The 13,604-nt window shown below is 39.9% G+C and overlaps 1 protein-coding gene across 2 annotated transcripts in view; it reads right to left on the bottom strand.

Annotated features, from left to right (window-relative positions):
• The window catches only part of LOC134879981 (unconventional myosin-Ic-like), a 63,965-nt gene that overhangs the window by 34,631 nt on the left and 15,730 nt on the right, over nt 1-13,604 (bottom strand). The window lies entirely within an intron of this gene.

Here is a 13,604-nt window from a genome sequence, read left to right as displayed (position 1 = left end):
GTGTGTGTGTGTGTGTGTGTGGGTGTGTGTGTTTGTTTGTGTGTTTGAGTGGCTGAGAAGAAAGAGGAAGACAACACAGATGTTATGAAGGACAGAGTCTGAAACCACTAGTTCCTTATCACTTGTTTTCAAAGGTGTGTGTGTGTCTGTGTGTGTGTGTGTGTGTGTGTGTGTGTGTGTGTGTGTGTGTGTGTGTGTGTGTGTGTGTCATTATGGGAAATACACATATTGGCTTTCTTGCATGAAGTTATATCACTAACCTATGCCCATAATCAACAGCAAACACAATCAAACTAAACTATTTCACAACAAACAAAACACAAGCGATTACGACCATGAACAGATGCATGTCTAAGGTAACAGCAAGATCTATATATCTATTTTTGCAGACATGAAAGAGTCCCTGATGCAGGACAAGGTGGTGCATGTAGTCCATGGTGGAGGAGGCTTCAAAGAGCAGGAAAGCTTTTCTTGAAATATTTTACAGCCTCATTATGACTTCCTGCTGATGTGAGAGAATGGACTCATAAAGACAAAGACGAGGCGCTGCAGTCGGTACTGTACATCCCAGGACTTTATCTCCTGCAAACACACACCTTAAATAAAGAGGTTTGATCCTGATGGGAGTGAAGTAGGAAAGTTGGAAATGAGAGAATGGATAAGAGCAGGTAGAACACGTGGAGGCAGAGAATTTAATTCATCTCGTTTCGGAAATTCGAGCAGCTCAGGTGAAGTCTCGGTCAAGGACGTTTTTTATTAAAGCTCTGATTCATGCTTCGTCTGAGCTCCTGCTCAGACGAAAAAGTGTGCTTTAAAAGTGTTTCAGTTTGCACAAAGGGTCTTTACAACCTTTATTCTTACTTCAAACGTGTGCAAAATGTTGCAAACTATAAAGATAAGGAGTGTATAATCGCAGACAGAGGGCAGGTGTACATTTCATCTCTTATCAAAGTGAGAGAGAACACACCCTGGGAAAACAAGGACACACACACACACACACACACACACACACACCCACACCCACTTTCTCCTCCACGTCGCCCTCTCCTGGTCACCCCCCTGAGTGAAACTCAATGAGGAGCTTCTCTTTTCTTTGCTGATGCAGAGATCTAAACGCCTGAAAATAGCTCTTTGAAAACACACTCTGTACAGCCGTGTGTGTGTGAGAGATTTAACTTCTCGTTTGATGCCCCCCACCCCTTCCTTTCTTTCTCTCCTGAATAATCGGAGCCCACGCTGCAGGAATCTGAGTAATGTTTTCCAGACGCTCTCTCTCTCCACAGTGTGAGGAGGCTCTGCAGGAAACAGCCAGCAGACCCAGCGCTGCGTTAGTTGAACACTAAATATTTGTACGTTTATTTGTCTGAGCTAATGCCTCTGGACTGGACTAACTTTGTGCAAGGTGTGTCTAAGTGTGTGTGTGTGTGTGTGTTTAAGTGTGTGTGTGTGTGTGTGTTCCTGCAGGCTCATGCTGAGGCAGCATATTTGTGCAGAGTTGCAGGAAGGAGGGGCTGTATAATCTGACCACCAGTGTCTCAGCTGTCAGACTTTAACCCTTTCTTATCCTCTCTTCTTGTCCCACTTTCATCCAGTGGGGAGTGGACATGATACAAAGGGTTCAAACATCAACAGAATAAGGAAACACATTAAAAAGTCACATTAAATCTCAATACTCAACACATGCTCTATAAACAGAACCTGCACAAATATATTTCGAACTGTTCTCATCTTTGAAATAGTAAGTACATAAGCTGTCAGACTTCAACACGTTCTTATCCAACAAAAGGACAGAAATGCTCATTATTTTCAGCCCTAATGATGCAGAAACAAGTCAATTGAAGATGTTGACTAAGCGTAATAAAGTACATTACTTCCCTCTGTAAGTAGAAGTATGAAGAGGACTTTAACCCTTTATTATCCTCTTTTCTTATTCATCCAGAGAGTGGACACTAGCATGATTCACTAACACCAACTGATGAAACAAAAATATGTAGGCTATTTTACAATGTATTCAATTATTATCAGCCCTAATGATTCAGTAGTTAGTAAACCTAGGTGCAGTAAAGTACAAGTGCATTATTTTCCTCTGATAGGTATTTACCTGGAAGCACAAGTATGGCGTAATTGAACTGGAGTAGAATAATACTCATTTTCTTGGTCAACACCAATTACAAGTCTATAGTTAATGAGGTCATATTTGATTTACAACTGGCTGATTAATAGCATGGTATTGCATCAAACTATAATGTTGTTTTAGAAGTAGTAAATCCTTTATGTGTCATATAAGTGTAGTAAAGTACGTCGTTGTGTGGTTAAGTAAAGGTATAAAAAGGTGCATAGAATGGAGATACTGTAAAGATACAGCCTGTTGTCCTCTCCTCCTGCAGAATATTTAATCAGCACTTTATAACTCTGAGGTTATACATGATAAGATAAGCACAATCAGGGGCATAAAGCCATGGATACAATACAAACATTGTTTTATTTCTGCCATTTGGCCGGCGGAGGATCATCTCTGAAGTCATAAAACCTGTTGGTGGCGGCAGGTGCATCATGCTGTGTATTTACACAGGAGGGCTGCTGGGCAGGTCACCGCAGGGTTAATGATGGCAGGGTTTCTACTGTGTTTTTCAAGGAGAGGTAGAAGAAATCTTCTCCTGATATCATGCTCATTGGTTCATCATTTGAAGGAGTTTTTAATCCAAATCTTGCATTAAATATATAGCTGCCCACTGCTCCTAGTGCTAGGATGGGTTAAATGCAGAGGACCAATTTCACTGTGTGTGCTCTGCTGTGTGCATGCATGTGTGACAATAAAGAGGGTTTCATCCTCCGATTCTATATATATAAATACCACATGACATCCCTATCTTCAGTATGGAGTTGTCCTGCTACTTTCCCCTCAGATGCTGAATTATAAACAACACATCAAAAGAGTTTAACGTTAGCTGTAAACTGTTAGCCGTTAGCATCTCCTAAACACAGGTGTTGGAGTTACACTATGGTGGGTTTAAGCTCATCTGTAAAAACAAATATAGAGCAAATAGTGTTATGATGTTGTGTTCAAATGTCATCCTGTAAAATGTAGTTTTTGTAAAGAAATCTCAATAATTAGAGTCATATATTGTCAGAGCTATTCGAAGCTAGCTGTTAGCCGTTAGCATCAACACAGGCTCCACAGTCACAATATGGTGGGTTCAAACTCCTCTGTAAAATGTAGTTTTTGTAAAGAAATCTCAATAATTAAAGTGATATATTATCAGAGCTAGTTGTCGTTAGCTGTTAGCCGTTAGCATCAACACAGGTTCTAGAGTTTCACAATGGTGGGTTCAAGCTCATCTGTTAAAACAAATATAGAGCGAATACCATTGCAAGGTTGTGCTCAAATGTCAACCCGTATAATATAGTTTTTGTCAAGAAACTGTTCTAACAAAACCTCAATAATTAAAGTCATATATTATCAAAGCTATTCGAAGCTAGCTGTTAGCCGTTAGCATCAACACAGGCTCCACAGTCACAATATGGTGGGTTCAAGCTCCTCTGTAAAATGTAGTTTTTGTCAAGAAACGTCAATAAATAAAGTTGTTTAAGCAAAAATTCATTTGATTTTAGAGAGGGAATTATGTCCTGTTTTAAAAATACGGATAGATTATTGGATCATGGGAAAGAAAAATGTGGGTTGGGTCTTTAAAAGAAGCCAAAAACATGCTATTTAAACACAGCCAATGTTGACGTTTGAGTCACACACACACACACACACACACACACACACACACACACACACACACACACACACACACACACACACACACACACACACACACACACACACACACACACACACACACACACACTTAGTGGAGAAACACCAAATTAAACTTTAAGTTGTTTACATTGAGGGAAGTTAGAATCCCACTGACCACTCTGAGGCAAATACATGTGACCTCCACTCCGTGGGAAACCAGAAGTGGGAACTTCACTTTCCTCCCTCCTTCACTCCCCTCCCCTTAAATTCTTCTTCCTCTCTCACTTCCTATCCAGCAGAGTTTGTTCAGAGTTATTTCGGATATATTTAGCAATCTTTCCACTCTCCCTCCACCACTCTCCCGCCGATGCCCGGAAATAATGCTTGGGAAATAATGCCCGTCCTGTGACATCATGCTCCATTAATCCACCAGGTTTATTTATTAGAGGATCTCCTGCTGCACAATGTGTGATCTTTTCTTTGGATCATTTGTTTGTTATTTCAGGTGCAACTAATAATAAGACAATAAAAAGAGACGTCTGATATGTGGGATTATTCTGCTGAAAAATTAAGTTTATTTTCTGCAAAAATCCAAAGGAAAAGTCCAATTGGATTTTTAAGGGGGGAACCAGGAAGATGCTTCCTTTTGGGTCAACTACAGAAATACATCACCACTATATTTTCCAGTAATACACTTTCACAGCAGTCATTTCACTAATGACTGATGTGCAGCAAATAGTGATTAATATGCGTCATAAGAACATGCTGCTCAGGCTAAATATAGAGGAGTTCCCCATTTCAACCTTTAGCTGTCACAACCCCCACAGAAAACCCTGTGACTGTACGTCCACTGTGTCTTATCATAACCAGAAACTGTAAAAACAGAGTGAGGAAACGTAGCCAAATCCAAGCTTAAAATAGTGATATGTCATCAGAAATGAGAAGTTAAGACGAACCAAATGCTTCACATTATGACCTGGGCTTGTTAAGTGTGAAGCTTCTGTATGACTGTCACATGGGGGAAAACCCTGTCTTTCTTGTACATATGGATCAGATTTTCGTAAAAGAACCTACATTTATTAACATGAGAACTGCAACTTCTGCTTTTCATTTCTCTTATGATTTAAGGCATTATGTCTGTAATCTAATGAACGTAAAACCTGTTTGAGTGGAGGAGAGGTGAGGATTATGATGTCGGGGGAAACCAAGAAACAGTCAAAGTGAAAGACATTGCAAACTCTAAAATGCATTCCACAGCTTCAAGCTTAAATCTGCATCACCAACTTAAAAAAATGAAAGCCTCCACCGTGTGCAGGGTTGCATCACGTTGAGCACACCCTGCATCTTAAGGGTTCAGTTTTCATTCTATGCTGTAAAGATTTCATCACCCTGATGAATCCCAGGCGTTAATGCTGATATAAAGCGATCACTAAAACAACATGAGAGCAGTCCAGTTGCAGCAGTCACTATAAATCAGAGTTCAAAAGGATGTGCAGAAGTCTAGTCTGCAGCTCAGACAGTATAGGAAAATAAAACATGATGTTTGATTCTTTAGTGAGTCTTCTCTCATAACTATTTACTTTTGTGACTTTATTTTAGATAGAGCTGCAACAATTAATCCATCAACAGAAAAATAATCAATGTTTTTTTGACAATTTATCACTTGTTCTTGCATGAATGCCATAGGAAATGCAGTTTACGGCGTTCAAATATGGAGTTTTACTGCTTCTATTATGTTGTATATCACAAAAGTGTGAATATTTTGGAGGTTTTAGACATTTGTATTGTCGAACCATTCATGTAGAAAATAATGTGCAGATAAAAAAATATTCTAAGAATAAAGACAACTTGTTTTCCAGCTGATTAAAGCTAATAAATCATTCCTCCTAAATGTTGGATGATTGATATCGTGTTAAAGTGAAAATCTGTGAGATTTGGACTGACGAGGACATTTAGATACATAGCCTTCTTTCACCCAACATTCCTCCCTCCAAATAAAGGATGGTAGCGGCTTCATTTCAAAGCTTTATAAGCTATACAAACGAGACAGGTCTAAATGAAACTGTCAGCTGAAAGAAAAGCCAGAGATCAAACCTTAATCCAGGGCAAATCAGAGAATCAAGACAAAACTAAGAGACTCCGAGCAGCTTTTTAAACCGTCTGCTAAGTCTTTGAAAATATCAGCTATCCCCCCACCACTGAAAACATACTCCTGTAAACAAAAGCTGGACATTATCCAGGCTGTCATCCGTCTCCATCTGCAGCCTTCACCTTTCACCCCCCCCCCACACACACACACACACACTGCTCACCCTCCTCTCCCATTCCTCACATGTTCATATATATCACTCAAACTGCATGCACGGCAATCAAGCTGAGAAAATGATGTCAAGAGATAAGGGAGTGCAGAACAGGCTGAGAAAAAGGAAAAGTTAAAGTGAAAAAATGCCCTTAAATGGTAAATAAGGTGCAAAGATTGCCCCTAAGTTAAGGGAAAAGATCAATTAGATCATCCAATTTCCTTATGTGACAGTAAATGGTAAACAGACTGTACTTTTATATTTCTTCATCAGGTCTTGAACAGCATTGATCTGCTTTTAAATGTTACCACCAGGTGGTTCTTACTGAATGATCTGCATGAGAAACTGCATCTTATCAATGAACCAATATGCATGACAGGCCTAATCTTTCTCATATTAATAAGCAAAGTGTTCTATCATGCAACACCTGAATTACAACTCCCTAAAACACCACACCACACTATGATCTTCTTTCTGTGGTATTATTGTCTGACCCTAAAACATGCACTCTCTCTTCAGTGACGTAACAAGAGCGTCCAAAATAAATAGAGGTGTATTTATTTTGGACGCTCACATATCTTTAAATGTTCTTCACTGCCTGCAAGAAAGTCAACCCAAAAACCCAGAAGAATCAGAGCGGAGCGGTGAGGTCAGAGCGGAGGAATGCAAGAAGCCATGTGGGCGGGAACGAGGAAAATGAGAGAGGGTTTTAAGAACAGGAAGTGGACGACAGATGGTGAAAGTGACTCGATGAGGAGGAAATGAAATATGAAATGTGAGTTTCTGAGGGTTGGTTCGTCAGCGGTTGGTGTCACAGTTTCCTCTCTGTATGCAACACACCTTCAGAGAATTACCAAAGACTGTGTGTGTGTGTGTGTGTGTGTGTGTGTGTGTGTGTGTGTGTGTGTGTGTGTGTGTGTGTGTGTGTGTGTGTGTGTGTGTGTGTGTGTGTGTGTGTGTGTGTACCATGTTAAATCCATAGTTTTATTACTTAGTCTATTTTAGTTGTTATTAACGGTCCCTTTGTGTCTCTTTAAGTTATTTTGTGTCTCTGTGTCTTTTGTAGTTGTGTGTCTCTTTTGGGTTGTTGTGTGTCTCTTTTGGGTTGTTGTGTGTCTCTTTTGGGTTGTTGTGTGTCTCTTTTGGGTTGTTGTGTGTCTCTTTTGGGTTGTTGTGTGTCTCTTTTGGGTCACTCTATCGTTTTATTGTGTCTCTAAGTTATGTTGTGTCTCTTCGTGGTTATATTGTGTCTTTGTGGTTATTTCCTGTCCCCTTTTTGTTATTTCTTGTCTCTTTTGGGTCACTTTGTGTCTCTTTAAGTTGTTTTGTGACTTTGTGGTAATAATCATATCTTTAGAGCGCTTTTAAAATGACACAGACACTTATAGTGGTTCAAATGAAAGAGTCATAAAAACACACTTAAAGATATGGAACACACAACAGGTCTCTTTGTGTAAGCATGTGTGTGAAGTGGACCATAGCACAAGTTTCCTGTGTGAATAGACGAAAGGCAGCAGCAGGCTTTGAGTGAAGAAAGTGAAACTGGGACTATAGCTTTTCTTTCTGTGTGTTTTTCTTTCTCCACTTCACACAGCGAACACGGAGACACTCCCTGCCCACGTTTCCACCGCAGCAGCACTTTGGTCATTCAGGCATTTCCTAAAGTCTGGCTCCTCCATAAAGACGTAATCCAGGCTGCAGATCTCCTGAGTGGATGGGAGCTCTTATTATAACCTCCGATATGACGCTACACACCACCAAACACCGCTCTAATTAACACCCTATTTTTAACCCTTACAGCTGCCAACACCGAGGAGGGTGACAAGTTTCACACATACAGATAAGGACAAAATTGTCGGTACCCTTCTGTTAAAGAAATAAACCCCCCAATGGTCTCTGAAATAACTTGAAACTGACAAAAGTAATAATAAATAAAAATGTGTTGAAGAATAACGGATGGAAACCAGACACTGCTTTTGAATTGTGGTTCAACAGAATCATTTTAAAAAACAGAATACTGAAACTGGCCTGGACAAAAAAGATGGTACCCTTCAGTTAATATTTTGTTGCACAACCTTTTGAGTCCATCACTGCAATCAAGCGCTTTCTGTAACTCGCAACGAGACCTCTGCACCTGTCGACAGGTATTTTGACCCACTCCTCGTTAACAGACTGCTCCAGCTGTCTCAGGTTTGAAGGGTGCCTTCTCCAGACGGCCTGTTTCAGCTCGTTCCACAGATGTTCATTAGGGTTTGGATCAGGGCTCATAGAAGGCCACATGAGAATAGTCCACCGTTTTATTCTGAGCCAGTCTTGGGTGTTTTTATCTGTGTGCTTTGAGTCATTATCCTGTGGGAGGACCCATGACCTGCGACTAAGACCAAGCTTTCTGACACTGGGCAGCACCTTTCGATCCAGAAGGCCTTCCTAGTCTTGAGATTTCATGATACCCTGCACAGATTCAACACACCCTGTGCCAGATGCAGCAAAGCAGCCCCAGAACATAGCAGAGCCTCCTCCATGTTTTCTTTGTCTGCTTCATTTCTGCGTCTGTAAACATAGAGCTGATGTGACTTGCCAAAAGGTTCCAGTTTTGTCTAATCTGTGCAAAGGACATTCTCCCAGAAGCTTTGTGGCTTGTCAACATGCAATGTGGCAAATTCCAGTTTGGCTTTTTTATGATTTGCTTTCAACAGTGGTGTCCTCCTCGGTAGTCCACTTTGGCTCAAACAGCAGCGGATGATCTGTCACTGCCGTACCTTGACCTTGGAGTTCACCTCTAATCTCTTTGGAAGTTGTTCGGGGTTCTTTGGTTACCATTCGTATTATCCGTCTCTTCAATTTGTCATCAATTTTCCTCTTGCAGCCACGTCCAGGGAGGTTGGCTACAGTCCCATGGACCTTAAACTTCTGAATAATATGTGCAGCTGTAGTCCCAGGAACATCCAGCTGCTTGGAAATGGTCTTACAGCCTTTACCTTCAACATGCTTGTCTCTAATTTTCTTTCTAATATCCTGAGACATCTCTCTCCTTAGCTTTCTGTGCTCCATGTTCAGTGTGGAACACACCATGATACTAAACAGCACAGGGACTACTGTTCACCCTTTAAATGAGCAGACTGACTGATTACACGTCTGAAGACACCTGTGTTGCTAATTACAGGACACACCTTAGTTTAACATCACCCTGGGGTCAAATTATTTTCGGTCTTTTCTAAGGGTACCATCCTTTTTGTCCGGGTCAGTTTCATTATCTTGTTTTTTAAATGATTCTGTTGAACCACAATTCAAAAGCAATGTCTGATTTTCATCTGTTATTTTTCAACACATCTTTATTTATTATTACTTTGATCAGTTTCAAGTTATTTCAGAGACCGTTGGGGGTCTTTCTTTCTTTCTAACAATTCTGTCCACGTCTGTATATTCGTTGATCTATAAATATATGGACAATAAATGTGAGGAATCTGAAAGCCAGATATATTTATTAGTTTGTTAATTTTGTCCATAAAATGTCTTAAAACTCTCAAAAACATTTTCCATTCAAAGTCAGGACTTCAAATGTCTTGCTTTGTTCAATTAAAGGTAAGAAATATCTTTATAATAAACCATAAAAATCTTAGCAGCTGAAAACAGATATCTCTTTGCACGCTTTGCTTAATTAACTAAGTGATGAATAGATGTTTTAGTTTTAGCCAAAGGTTATGTGCGTAGCTTTTATTTCTCAATGTTTAGCCCAGATTATTTTGGTGCTTCCCGTCTATAGAGCCCACTTGTTCACTTATTCATTTAAATGAACTTTAGTTATTGTTAGGATTCTGAATATCACTAAGTGTTAATAAAGTTCCTCTTAAAGTGTCTTAACTCATGAGAAACTATGGTACCTAAGTAACTTTATCACTAGATTTCCACCAAATGTGCATTATAAGTTAAACTCTTAAACTAATTCTGAAGCATAAACTACCTGCTGTTTGATTTCCTCATGTCTGACGGGCCCTACAGGTAAAATAAGAGCCCTCTTTGCTGTCCCGAAGTGCACAGGGCAGGTGGAGACTTGTGGAGGAATATCTCAAACCCTCCTCCCCCAAGCTTCACACCCTCTGCTGCTCCTCAGATTTACTGCTCCTCTTTAACTGTGCAGTACGTTGAATATTCAACGGTGCATATCAGTTATGATCGGTATTACAGTACTGTGTTTATGACTTTTCAGCATTGGTATAATTATAAAAAACGAATGCACTAATATATGTATTCTAGTATAGATGTCTTGTCTCTTAAATGCATTTTATATATATTATTTTAAAATGGTTTAATAACATTTAACTCATTTTTAATTTATTTTTATTTTTTCTGTTTTATTAAATTTATTTTAATTTAAAATACAATTTATTTATCCCTGTTATAAAAGCCAATTTCCCCATTGTATAAGTAAAGTATTGTGGTTCCTCCTCCCCTCTACTCTGATGTAAAAAGAATATATATTATACATATTTTAAGGTTGTTCTTATTTATTTTATATTTTTATTTAATTTGATAAACGCTATATTTCTTATTCTGAATTGTTATTTTATTTATATATATTTGTTGTTCTGTATTTATCCGTGTTCTTTCATTTATTTATCCATGTATTAATTGATTTGTATTATCACTGTTACGAAGCCAATTTCCCCTTGTACAGTATTGTGATCCCCCTCCCTGCAGATGCAGAGGGGCTCCAGCAGCAGGCCCTATAAGGACAGGAGCTGGAGGTTAAACACTACAGCCTGCAGAGCTGTATATAGAGCCCATTCTCCTTCTGCAAGGCAACAGAAGGTAAATAACATTATATTACATTTTTATATTGAGTAACTCCTTTAAAGATGACCCCCCCCCCCTCTCCTCTCCCCACCTCTTCCTGTTCCTCCCGTCTTCCGTCCCTTTCATCATGCTGGTACTGCACAGAGTAAATAAGGAAGTATTTCATCAGAGGAATGACTCTAAGAACGTGGCTTTATCACAGACGTGTTTCAACTCCTGCGTTATTGTTCAGATATTTTCACAGCTTGCTCAAAGTTGCTAAGTTTCCAAACATTGAATTTCCTGTTTACTCTGAGCAGTTCCTCTCTGCTGATTAGACGTTAATAACCGCTGAGTAACGAGACAAAACAAAAGCATCAGAACACAGAGACACGCACATATTTATAATGGTTTCTGCTTTTAAATGAACTGTTTCAACTGGAGCGGGACAGACGAACGGATTAGATCTCAAACATACATTTTGTTCCTGATTTTCTGACATTTTATAAACCAAACCACAATCAATCAATCAATAGAGATGATTATTTTTAAATACAAATATATGATAAAAAAAGAATCACACACACACACACACACACACACACACACACACACACACACACACACACACACACACACACACACACACACACACACACACACACACACACACACACACACACACACACACACACACACACACACACACACACACACACACACACACACACACACACGATGTGTTGCACTGGCAGGCATGTCTACTGTCTCCTGAGAGACAAACCACAGAGACAGAGAGGGATTCTCTACATGTAAACAACATGATGTGAGCATGTTACACACACCTGTTCTATAGAGTGATGCTGGGGAGACGGTCACATGACTTCACGTCTCCACCGCTAAGCTAAAGGCGGCTAATGTTGGGCTATAAAGGAACTACAGCACGGTCACATGACTGCACGTCACCACCGCTAAGCTAAAGGAGGCTAATGTTGGGCTATAAAGGAACTACAGCACGGTCACATGACTTCACGTCTCCACTGCTAAGCTAAAGGCGGCTAATGTTGGGCTATAAAGGAACTACAGCACGGTCACATGACTGGAGCTGCACCGTAGACCGTTGTCTATAGAAAATAGAAGCAGAGGTTGCAGCAGAACATAAGAAACCCTCTTTAAATTCAGATGGACTTTAGGAATGTCCACTGTGAATTTAAGTGCCACACCCAACACAAATCTACTTGGAATGGTTGTCCCAACATGTTTTAAAAATGCAGGAGAACACACACACACACACACACACACACACACACACACACACACACACACACACACACACACACACACACACACACACACACACACACACACACACACACACACACACACACACACACACACACACACACACATACACACACACACAGACTGGGCAGGGCTGTAGTGGAATGTCAGATATTGAGCTTTGATTATTTGTTACGTGGTATGCGGCTCACAGCTGTGTTTAGGATAAAAATACATGGATGAGGAAACAACTGTGAGATCCTGGAGGCCTCGAGGGGTTTAACATGCTCACCGTGTCATCACATCCGTCCTGGTTTGAGTAACGCAGACAAACGTGACCTAACTAAACAAGAAACAGTTCATATTTAGGAGGATAAACGGCTTTTGTTTTGTAGGTTTCAATGAATCAGCCTACCATAACAACTTTGAGGCTGGCCATCAACATCTCTGACCCAAACCATGTCCTGAATGAGTTGTTACCTTTAAATCAGAGCTAAAGGATCCCATGATTGAATACAGTTAGACTGAAGCCATCCTCTGTGCACCAGTCAATCCTCAAATTAAATACAGAGCTAAAACCAAGACCTTATCGTATCTTAAACTGACATTTTGGACAAAATCCTAAAGGTGAGGGGATTGTAAACGTGATTTCATCCTGGACTAAATTTAATCAACGGTAAATCAGTAGGTCTATCTTCAGTGCCATTAATATTAATCTGTGTCCCAAATGTGTGTAGATTCAGTGTCAAGATTAACTTTTTGACTTGCCTCCAAGCGTGCACCAGACATGTGTTTCTTAATTGGCCAATTAATAATTTGCATTTTGGATCACATATACAATGCTTACAGAGCATTTCATTAGGATGATAAGCTATTGTGTTAAAGATGACAGAGGCGGTAGAAGACACAGAAATGCAGCAGACTGTTAACTCACTAAAGGGACACATTTATTGGATTTGGCTCTTGGTGGATTTTAATATCCAAATGCCAGATTTAAAATCAGGGAATTCTAAAAATCACTAAGATTTGACATCTGAGGATCTTGAATATGTGAATGGGAATCTAATAATAGCATTGCCATTCCTGAAGCCATGTAGAATAGGGTGAAATAAAAGGTTTGAAAAACTCAGGGAAGATTAAGGGGTTTTCAACCATTGATACACTAGTAGACATATTTCCCACTGAATACGTGCCTCATCCAGGTCTTTACCATCAAATATACATCTTAAACTCCACCATAAACCATAAAAGCCACAAAATAAGTTGAGCCGTCCCATTATGCGCCACGTTTAGACTTCAGGAAACTGTTCACAGACACCGTCAGGACTTTAGGGCCCAAACTGTGGGCAGGGCAGAAGTGGAAAAGATAACAACAGGTGAACATTAACCCCGCAGGCTTTCCCAGGAAGCTAGAGAGGGAGAGTGGTGTGATAAAACATGCACCGTGTGCCCTTTACACCCATTCATAATTGTGTTGATTGCAACATGGATTGCTCACTAGTGAC

Source organism: Eleginops maclovinus, chromosome 18 (genome assembly GCF_036324505.1).
Source record: "Eleginops maclovinus isolate JMC-PN-2008 ecotype Puerto Natales chromosome 18, JC_Emac_rtc_rv5, whole genome shotgun sequence".
NCBI classification, from domain to species: Eukaryota; Metazoa; Chordata; class Actinopteri; order Perciformes; family Eleginopidae; genus Eleginops; species Eleginops maclovinus.
Note: the sequence above shows the minus strand (reverse complement) of the source record. Positions and strands in the feature narration are given on the sequence as shown.